The 9,566-nt window shown below is 42.5% G+C and overlaps 1 long non-coding RNA gene across 2 annotated transcripts; it reads right to left on the minus strand.

Annotated features, from left to right (window-relative positions):
- Positions 1-292: 292 nt before the first annotated feature.
- On the minus strand, positions 293-5,393 carry LOC144588247 (uncharacterized). Of its 2 annotated transcripts, none has more exons than XR_013543700.1 (2): positions 4,209-5,393; positions 293-1,577 (listed from the first exon to the last, which is right to left on the minus strand). It is a non-coding gene; the product is annotated as an uncharacterized LOC144588247 (long non-coding RNA). The 2 variants fall into 2 exon arrangements; XR_013543699.1 differs by lacking the exon at positions 4,209-5,393 and adding an exon at positions 2,929-3,062.
- Between the last annotated feature and the right edge of the window lie 4,173 nt (positions 5,394-9,566).

Here is a 9,566-nt window from a genome sequence, read left to right on the forward strand (position 1 = left end):
ATTGCATGATTTGCAATTAGGCTGGCATGCCTATTTATGGTATAAAAAGGACAAAGAACAAAAATTTTTTAATTCACATATGATAAGAAGAGCTTTACTGGGAATGTGGAGAAAAGTTGTACAACAAATTTATTACAAAATACCTGTATGGGTGTCACCGTTAGAGGCCTTTATCCAACCCAGTCTTATGACAAAAACAAACTTTTTAAAATATCAAGATCTATTAAAAAAGGATGGTGAACTAAAGTCTAAAGAAGAGCTAGAGTCACAGAATATATATATAGAGTGGTGGCCTAGAGCACAGCTAGAATCTAGATATACAAAAGATAAAATAGAAGGCTTCTACTTAGAGCAAACGATTTTTGACAAACTTTTATTAGGTTCAAAAGAACAAACTGTTAAGAAAATGTATAATTATATGTTGGAAATTAAGATGCAAGATGAAATGGTTAAGGAATGTATGATTAAGTGGGCACAAAATATAGGGCATAACATTGATATTGATCAATGGCTGAAAATATGGCAAAATAATATAAAGCTTACAAGATCGGGGAACTTTAAAGAGAATATATATAAGATGTTTTATAGATGGCACATGACCCCAGAAAAATTGTCAAAGATGTATACAGATGTATCAAATAAGTGTTGGAAATGTGAATCACAAGTGGGAAGCTATTATCATATGTGGTGGTCATGTGGAGTAGCGAAACAATATTGGAAAAGAGTACATGTAATGTTGGAACAAATATTGCTCTGTAAAGTGCCATTAACCCCAGAACTGTTTTTATTGAGTATGATACCTGAAAATATAGATAAGTCAAAGAATTATATAGTTATATACATAGTTACGGCAGCTAGAATTTTATATGCTAAAAATTGGAAAAGATCAACGGTACCGAAACAAGAAGATCTTATTGAAAAGATACGGGAAATAGCCGAAATGGACGTTTTATCAGAAGTTATGAAGGACTATCCCTTGCAAAAGGCAACAGAAAGATGGGATCTATTTAACAAGTGGACAGAATCAACAGGCAGCTTGTGAACAGTACATATTGAAAGGAGAACTGAATCTAGAAGGCAGAAAAGAGTAAATAGAATAATTTAAAATCTTGATATGGCAATAGGTACAGAATGGATGAAAGTATGTTATTGTCTCCCCTCTTCCTCATCAATCCCAATTCCCTTTTCCTTTTTGTTATCCCTTATAAAAAATAAAAAATACAAAGAAAAAAGAAAAAAAGAAGCAATTGAAGACTTGGTTGTTCCGGCAGGCCTTTCCATCATACTCCTCTTGACCCCCCTCTTTTTTGCTTTGTTTTTTGTTTTGTGTATTATATGATTTAATGTAGTGCCTTCTTTTTTAGAATTGTCTGTCTCCGTTGTTTATATTATCTTTATGGTTGTTAGCCGCCTAGAGTGGTCCGTTTGGACCAGATAGGCGGGGTATAAATCAAATAAATAAATAAATAAATAAATAAATATAAAACAGTCACTCCAGTTCTTCCAACCAAGAGTTCACGCGCTTGCATTTGATGGCTCACTGAGCTTTCAAACACAAAGGGTACATCTCTGACATTCTGCAGGGAGAAAAGAAGACAAAATTGCAATGGTGAGAACGTTTTTTTTTTCCAGGAATATGTACTTTTGCACTGAAATACTTCTGCTGTATGTTCATAGAAGCACTAAAGGCAACAAACCTGCATTGTTTGAGTTCACATTTGGTAACACAGTTCTAAGCAGAAAAACACACTAGGGACTAGAACCCTGACATTTCCATCCACAAAAAGTCAGTCAAGAATATTAGAATAAGATATGTAAAATAGAAATTTAACATCTGGCACACAAAATCTTTCTTATTCACACAAGGAAAAAAATATCAGATGAAAATAGTGTAAATGTGGGAAATCACACCTTGATTTTGGCCGTTTGACAAACCTGAATCAACTGTATGCTTTGACCTTAATTCCTGACACTCAGTCACTCTTTTTGACTTCTGCTTTTATTGGTTTTTTAGTCTGAAGTAATTTAAGTGATGCTGTGTACCCTCTCCTAGGGTTACAGGGATAAACACGAGTTTTCACCGATTCATAACCATGTTCTCAACCACTGTGTTACAGTTCTCATTTGGTTTTAAACAATATCAGGTGGAGACCTTTCAAAAAAGGATTTACAATGTCATAATGTTGTCCAATCCTACATAAACCTTCTATTTTTTAACATTTATTATCTCCATGGCACTAACTGTAAGAAGAATTTATACTTTATATTAAAGTATTTTACAGCATTAAATTAAAGGGAAGAAAACAATAATCAGCATTCACAGAAATGCTGGAAAGATAAACTTCAAAAATAAATTCTCCTGCACACATGCAGCACTTCACAACATTTGATTTACTACAGCCCTTAACTCTGCACCTCCACTCAGTCCCTGTGTACTTAAACTGGCAGCAGAGGCCATCACTTCCCCTGTAAAGACGGCTCAGATGCACCCTTTTTCTGAAACAGAAAAGTCACTTACTTTGACAGGCATTTGGCAGGCACATCTGGTTTGCTATGCGGGGAAAAGGCCTTGCGACACAAGTCCCTTAATAGCTCCTGGACAGGCTGTGAAGACTGTCCAATTCCAACCACCCTTTAATGATGTCCTGTGCAAGAACAGATTTACGGTATCTCTGCCACTTCTTTAATGATGCTTTGCTCACCACTGGTTTTATTTTATTTGATTGCTTTCCCTGATATAGTTATAGGCTGCTAATTTGATATGCTGAAGAGATGGCTCTGCACTCCTCCATTGTTTTCTCAGAGGATAAATAAAACAAGGCCCAGATTTTTTTTAAAAAAAAATGCTGTACATCTGTTTATTTTATGTGCCTTAAATAAGCTTCTTTAAAATGAAGAACAAAAGAAATAGTTCCTTCTAAGGTTTACCTGACTTATTTAACAGTTTCCAGTCAAGAGTTTTCATTTCTACGAGACAATCATAGCAATTGGCATGCCGTTTCTGCCATGTTTCTTCCTCGCTACTGATGATGCTCATTCAACAATCAGCACACAGATGTACTTCAAAAGTCTGAAAACACAATGCACACCAAATAAACCAAAATGACAATGCAGAAGCTGGCAAGACATAACATGCAAAAGAATGTACGCTGTTAACACAACATATATCTTCATGTATTGCTTCATATGGAAAATATTAAATGGAGGAAAAAATCTACCTCTCAAAGGCTAAAACTCAAAAGGAAAGTAATCAAAAACTGTGCAATCTTTTCCTCATCATACCTTAGATCAGCTTGCATGTCCCAGCTTGCTGGGGGGGGGGGCAGAGTCACACTTGTAGAGTCTAAACTGATCGTTTTCACAGGGCTTTTGAACTTAAAACAATTAAACTCTCAGTGCTTGGTCTAAGTGTCTGGAGGGGATAAAACCCCTTCATCTAAGGCAATAGTTCTTAACCTTGGGTTACTCAGGTGATTTTGGACTGCAACTCCCAGAAACCCCAGCCAGCACAGCTGGTGGTGAAGGCTTCTGGGAGATGCAGTCCAAAAACACCTGAGTAATCCAAGGTTAAGAAGCATTGCCTTAGATGAAGGGGTTTTATCCCCTCCAGACACTTAAAACAATTAAACTCTCAGTGCTTGGTCTAAGTTCAAAAGCCCTGTGGAAATGATCAGTTTAGACTCTACAAGTGTGACTCCCACCCCCCACCCCCAGCAAGCTGAGACGTTTGAAAGGAAAAAGAGATAGAAAGAGGTGGCAGGCAACAAGGCAGACACTGGCCTGGCATTTTCTTCCACCCCGTCCCCTCTACTGATATTTGGCAAACTGCAGACTGCTCCAATGCTGGGCTAATAAAAAGCAAAGCATGGCATATAGGTATATGCCGCCCCAAAGCAACTCTTCCACCTAATCAATACTCAAAGACTAACACCGTTCTGGGGAAATGTATTCCTCTGAGTAACCAAGCAAAGCTAAACCAGTTGAAAGGAACTGCTGACCCAGTTAAAAAAATTTAGACTCTTCCAGGTTCACTATTAATCAAGTGTGAAGCCTCTTACAGAGAGGATACACTGACCACTTAGTCATACTTTGAGCCAGGGTGATGCAAAAGCACATGCAGGCTCAAAAGCAACCTTAAGGACAAAAGCCTATCCTGAAATTTAGGCAGCTAAGAGTTGTTCCCACCAAAAACAGTAACAGCTTCCTACCTCTCAGCTCTCCCCACAGAGTAACATGGTTTCAATGCTCAAGCAGAGTTCCTCTTAACAGCAGGCTGAATGACATGTCCCAGCCAGAATAAAGCTGCCGCCCAGAACTGCTGAGCTCAGCCATTTCCTCTGGCTGGCCTTATATCCCATCAACCCTCATCAGAGCCTGCAACCTTTCCAACCAATCAGGTGCAGTCCCTCCTGAAGTCAGCTAATTGGTAACTTCTGTAAGAGTAGCTCCTGAGGTCACCAGGTGTGCCTAATTAGCACACCAAGCGAAGCCAAAAAATCCTCCCCAGTTTCAAGGCCTATAGATAGCATTCTTCACAGCCAAGATGGCTCTGTCATTGCTGGAGCCTTCTTTCTCTCCTCTCCACTCTTTTTGGAGCTGTGAAGTGAATAAGACATCCAAAATATATAAACAGGTAGCTATTAGCTATTTATTTATTTATTTTATTTATATCCCGCCTATCTAGTCGATAGACCACTCTAGGCGGCTTACAACATGGGATAGCACTATAAAAACAACAGAATTACATAATAGAAAACTTTCAACAATTAGGTTAAAACATTAGGAAAGAAAAGAGAAGGGGATCAGGAATTAACTAGGAGGGAAGGCCTGCCGAAACATCAATGTTTTTAATTGCTTTTTGAAAATACCGAGCGAGGGGGCCGTGCGAATATCAGGGGGAAGGTTGTTCCAGAGGCAAGGAGCCACCGCCGAGAAGGCCCGATTTCTTGTCTTTTCCTTCCGGGCCTCCCTCGGCATTAGGCTCCTCAGCCTCACCTCCTGGCTCGCGCGAGTGACACGGGTAGATCTTGGTGGTAGGAGGCGTTCCGCCAAGTTTCGAGGCCCTAAACCGTTTAGGGCTTTGTACGTAAGCGTCAACACTTTGAAGTCGATGCGGAATCTGATGGGCAGCCAATGCAATGCGGCCAGAGTGGGTGAGATGTGTTGGAATTTTTTCACCCCACTGAGGAGTCTGGCCGCCGCATTCTGCACCACCTGAAGTTTCCACAACAGCCTCAAAGGCAGCCCCACGTAGAGCGCATTACAGTAGTCTAATCTTGAGATTACGAGCGCATGCACCAGAGTGGTGAGCGCCCCAACATCGAGATAGGGCCGCAGCTGGGCTACCCGCCTAAGATGGTAGAAGGCGGTTCGGACCACCGACGCCACCTGGGATTCCATAGTGAGAGCCGGGTCCAGATGGATCCCCAAGCTGCGGACCCCACCCTTAGCAGGAAGGGTCACCCCCCCAAAAGAGAGGGAGTTTCCCAAGCTCCCGACTGTGGGGGCGCCCACCCTTAGTACCTCCATCTTGTCCGGGTTCAGCCTCAGCCCGTTCTCCTGCATCCATTGCAGTACGGTCCCCAGGCAGCACTGGAGGGACAGAACGGCATCTCCTGCGGAAGGTGGAAATGAGATGTAGAGCTGAGTATCATCAGCATACTGATGACACTGAACTCCACACCCCCTGATGACCCCACCCAGCGGCCTCATATAGATGTTAAACAGCATTGGGGAGATGATCGACCCCTGTGGAACCCCGCAAGCTAAACATGTAGGTACACTTGAATTCACACAAAATGCATTTGTGACTCTTTGTGATTTTTGAGCTCAAAATAAACTGCTTTTTTGTTCCAAGAAACTCTGGCCTTTCCTCTGCTCTGTTTTCTGAAAGAGGGTTAGAGTGGCAGCTTTCCTAGTTGCCAAAACCTGGGAATCTCTGTGTCAGGGAGAGGGACTGAGTTTTAAACTCTTTTCAATTCCCCCACTGCTGTCACCAGGGAGGCAAGGGTCTTTCTGAAGACAGGCAGAGGACGGTGTGGTGATGCGCTTGACAAGCCCTCTGGCCAAATGCAGTCTTTTTGATTGATGGGTTTTGTGACGCTTCTCCAGCAGATCCCTGGTTCTAGCCTCTTTGGGGAGACTCTTCCTGAATGGAAAAGCATTTGGTGCTCATCGGTGGAGGGGGTTTGGGAGTCACGGCCCTGCCTGCTGCAGCCTTGTAAGGTATACTGGGAAATGCCTGCTGAGGGAGGGTCCCGGCTGTAAAAAGGTGAAAGGGGAAGTGAGAAATCCCTCGTAAATGCCATTAACATGATAGCCTCTGCTAATGCCCAGGGAACTTTCACCTATGTGAATGGCACTATGCCTGGATGGGTTCATGATGCCCACGTGTTGGAGGCATCCAGTCTGCTTCTTTTGCTGTAGAGCTGGCCCGCCGGGTGAGGCTGGTGGCTGGGTAAGTTTAGTGCGTGGCAAATGGGAGGGAACAGGGAGGACTCATACAGATGCTGATGACCATGTTTTCCCCACTCCAGCTGATTGGGGCTATCCTCTATGGCCATTCCTGCAGACACCGTACACCGAGGACCTCCCTGGATGCATCAGCCACTATAATGAAGTGCACAGGAAAACCAGAATGGTGACAGAGCGATCCTTTGGGGTGGTGAAAACGTGTTTCTGCTGTTTGCAGCAAGCAGGGGGTTGCCTGCTCCGCACATCCGAAAAGGTGTCAAAGACCTTGCTAGTGTGTGCTGTGCTACATAACTTGGCCCCATAGATGCCCCTAGATGTGGGGGCTGTTATAGCCATGACGCCCCATGTGTGCTTTGAATGTAATAGGGGAAACATCCCAGGGCCAGGATCCACAGGAGGTACAGTTGTGGGATGACGTGGCCCATGCCTACTTTGAGCCATGAGGCAAGCAAGCTGCTGCAGGATGTGATCCGTCTTGCCTTCTCCCCACTTTTTTGGAACTGCAGAGCTGTCTTTCACATTCCCAAGCATTTTCTAAGGATTCTCCTCCCGAAACCCATCCCCTTGCTCTTCGCTACCTCCCTACATGCGATGCCACCCTCCTTCCGTGGGATGGCCTCGTCTTATTTCCTTTTCCCTCCCTTCTAACTCATCATCAATGGTAACTATAGCAACTAGAGCTGTGCAGAGATGTACTTTGGGCAACAATTCCTAGGCTGGGCATGTTCGGGATCACAGGGGCTCTAGTCCCTCTGACACAACTCTACACAGCTCAGGGTCTGACCTTTCACTGTCCATCTTCCTGTCTTCTTTTCTGGTTGGGTCATGTTTAGGGACTTAACTTGGGCTCTTTTCCCCATGACTGGACAGCCAGGTTGGCTCCCATCCACTCCCTCCGCCTCCTGGCTCATGATTGGGAGGGGGGGTGCGTGGATCCATCCGGCCCTAATCCTGCCCACCCTCAGCCTCCTGGTTAATTTCTGGGAGGGTAGTTTGGGTCCCATAGAATAGCATTCTGCCCACCCTCAGCCTCCTGGGTCATTATTGGACAGCCGGCACAGGCCTCACCCACTCTCAACCTTGTTCCTAGAGCTCATGATGGATGGATGGGCCCTCTGCATTTGTTTTCACTCCCCAACCCATGTTAAAGGCAAGCCATGGGTTTCTTCTACCCTTCCCCTGATATTATGATGGAAAAGGGAGCTTATGTTCCTTCCTTTTTCCTGCCGCATCCTCCCCTAGGAGAAAGGCCTTGAGCCTACTTGTCTTATCATGTAATTACAAGAACAAACAAACTTGACACAGTTGTTGTAGATGGCATTTTATTGAGCAGGTTCAAAGAAAGGGTGCTTGGAATATAGTGTGCCTGGACACTAGTATTTTGCCTCAGAAGCACCCTTGTATCTTCGACAAAGAGAAGACAGATAGACAGACAGCAGAGAGCCTTTGTGTAGCTGTACTGCACCTGACCCATAGCTGTCTGACGATACCATTGCCAGTGTTCAGGTGCAAGGCTCAGGCAGTGCTTACTGAAATGGCTGTGGTCACACACAGCCGAGTGGTTTGGGAGCTGCACCTGTAGCACAGGTACCTGTGTAAAAAAGAGAGATGGGGGGACAAAAGTCAAAACCCTAGCCTAGTATGGAAAGAAGAGGGCAGCAGGCCATTGCTTCTTTTCAAGTCTTAGAGCACTGGAAATGGTGGTGCTTGTCAGAAAACACAAGCTTCCGAAGAAACTGCTTTTCCACGGAACAGAGAGGGTCCGGAATGATCAGCTCCTTATCAGGCAAAACCGGGTCCATTAATTTTACCCTAGGGCAGCTGAATCATTCTTTCTCCCAAGTCTGACCCGATTTAACAAAGAACAAAACACTTACAGGAGTTCTAGGAGATCTAATCATCCTAGTACTCTTTTATATGTAGGACCCCATATTGGTAGCATGAACGTGGCCTGATTGAACACATCAATTTAAAGTAGCCAATTAACTATAGTAGCTTATGGTCTATCTAAGAAGCCAACTTCCAGACATTTAGCATTTTCTTATTTTATTAGAAAAATAGTATTTAGAAAGAAATTATTTTAAATAAGCAAAACAAGACATCTTTACATAACCAATCATTTCCAAACCCCAGCCATCACCAAAAGATATAATTCCTCTACAAAACGAAAATAACAAACAACTAACTACATTTTCAATAAAACTAGAGATTCTATTAGGTAGAGTTTAATCTTACTGTCCATTTCAAAAATAAAGTTTCTGAGCCTTTCTTCAGACGTTCATCTGTTCGTGCTGGAATTCTCTTCTCTCTCCCATTCTGCTCTTTGGCTCTTCTTTCTTCTCTCGTCCCATAAATCTTAAATAAAAAATTATGTCCTTGCTCCGTCTGGGCTAAGATAGTTGCTTAGCGACGAGATAAAGGTCACCTTGGTCTGCACAAAGCTTTTGCAAACTGGCTTTGGACATCTCTCTAACTTACACACAGATATCAAATGGATTTCTAGACTAACTTTGTCACTATAAAGTAAATCTATTTAACTTTCATAAGCAAGTTCATCACATGTCACCCCTAGAAGTCACAAAATATAGAACGTTTAAAGTTCTTATTTTGAAAATACTTTAACCTTGGTTATGAAAGGTAACTATTCATGATTAATATGAATACATGTAAACTTACACTTATCTTAACAAAGTATCAAAGTAAGAAATATACCAATAACAGCAATACATTTTTTTATAGTTAAACATCTCTATTGAAATACAGAAAATAACAAGTAAGTCAATATTAAACATTAATTCAGGGTAACAATATAATGTCCGAATGCACTTTTTCAATGATCAGTTACATCATGTTCAATGACTGTTACCAAATTGTTACAATCAGACTTGTCTGGAAAAACCTCTTGGTACTTCTCTAGAATTTGGTAAAGCTTTTCTTTCTGATTGGTGGTACGGGTTAATACAATGTTATCAGACCAAGTACCCACATTCTCTAATTCAGCCATCATATCCACAGGTTCATTTTCAGTTTGAAAACACGCAACATGACACTGAAAAACCATTGCTGATTGGTCTCTATACAACTTTAAACTA

Source organism: Pogona vitticeps, chromosome 3 (genome assembly GCF_051106095.1).
Source record: "Pogona vitticeps strain Pit_001003342236 chromosome 3, PviZW2.1, whole genome shotgun sequence".
In the NCBI taxonomy this organism is placed as follows: Eukaryota; Metazoa; Chordata; class Lepidosauria; order Squamata; family Agamidae; genus Pogona; species Pogona vitticeps.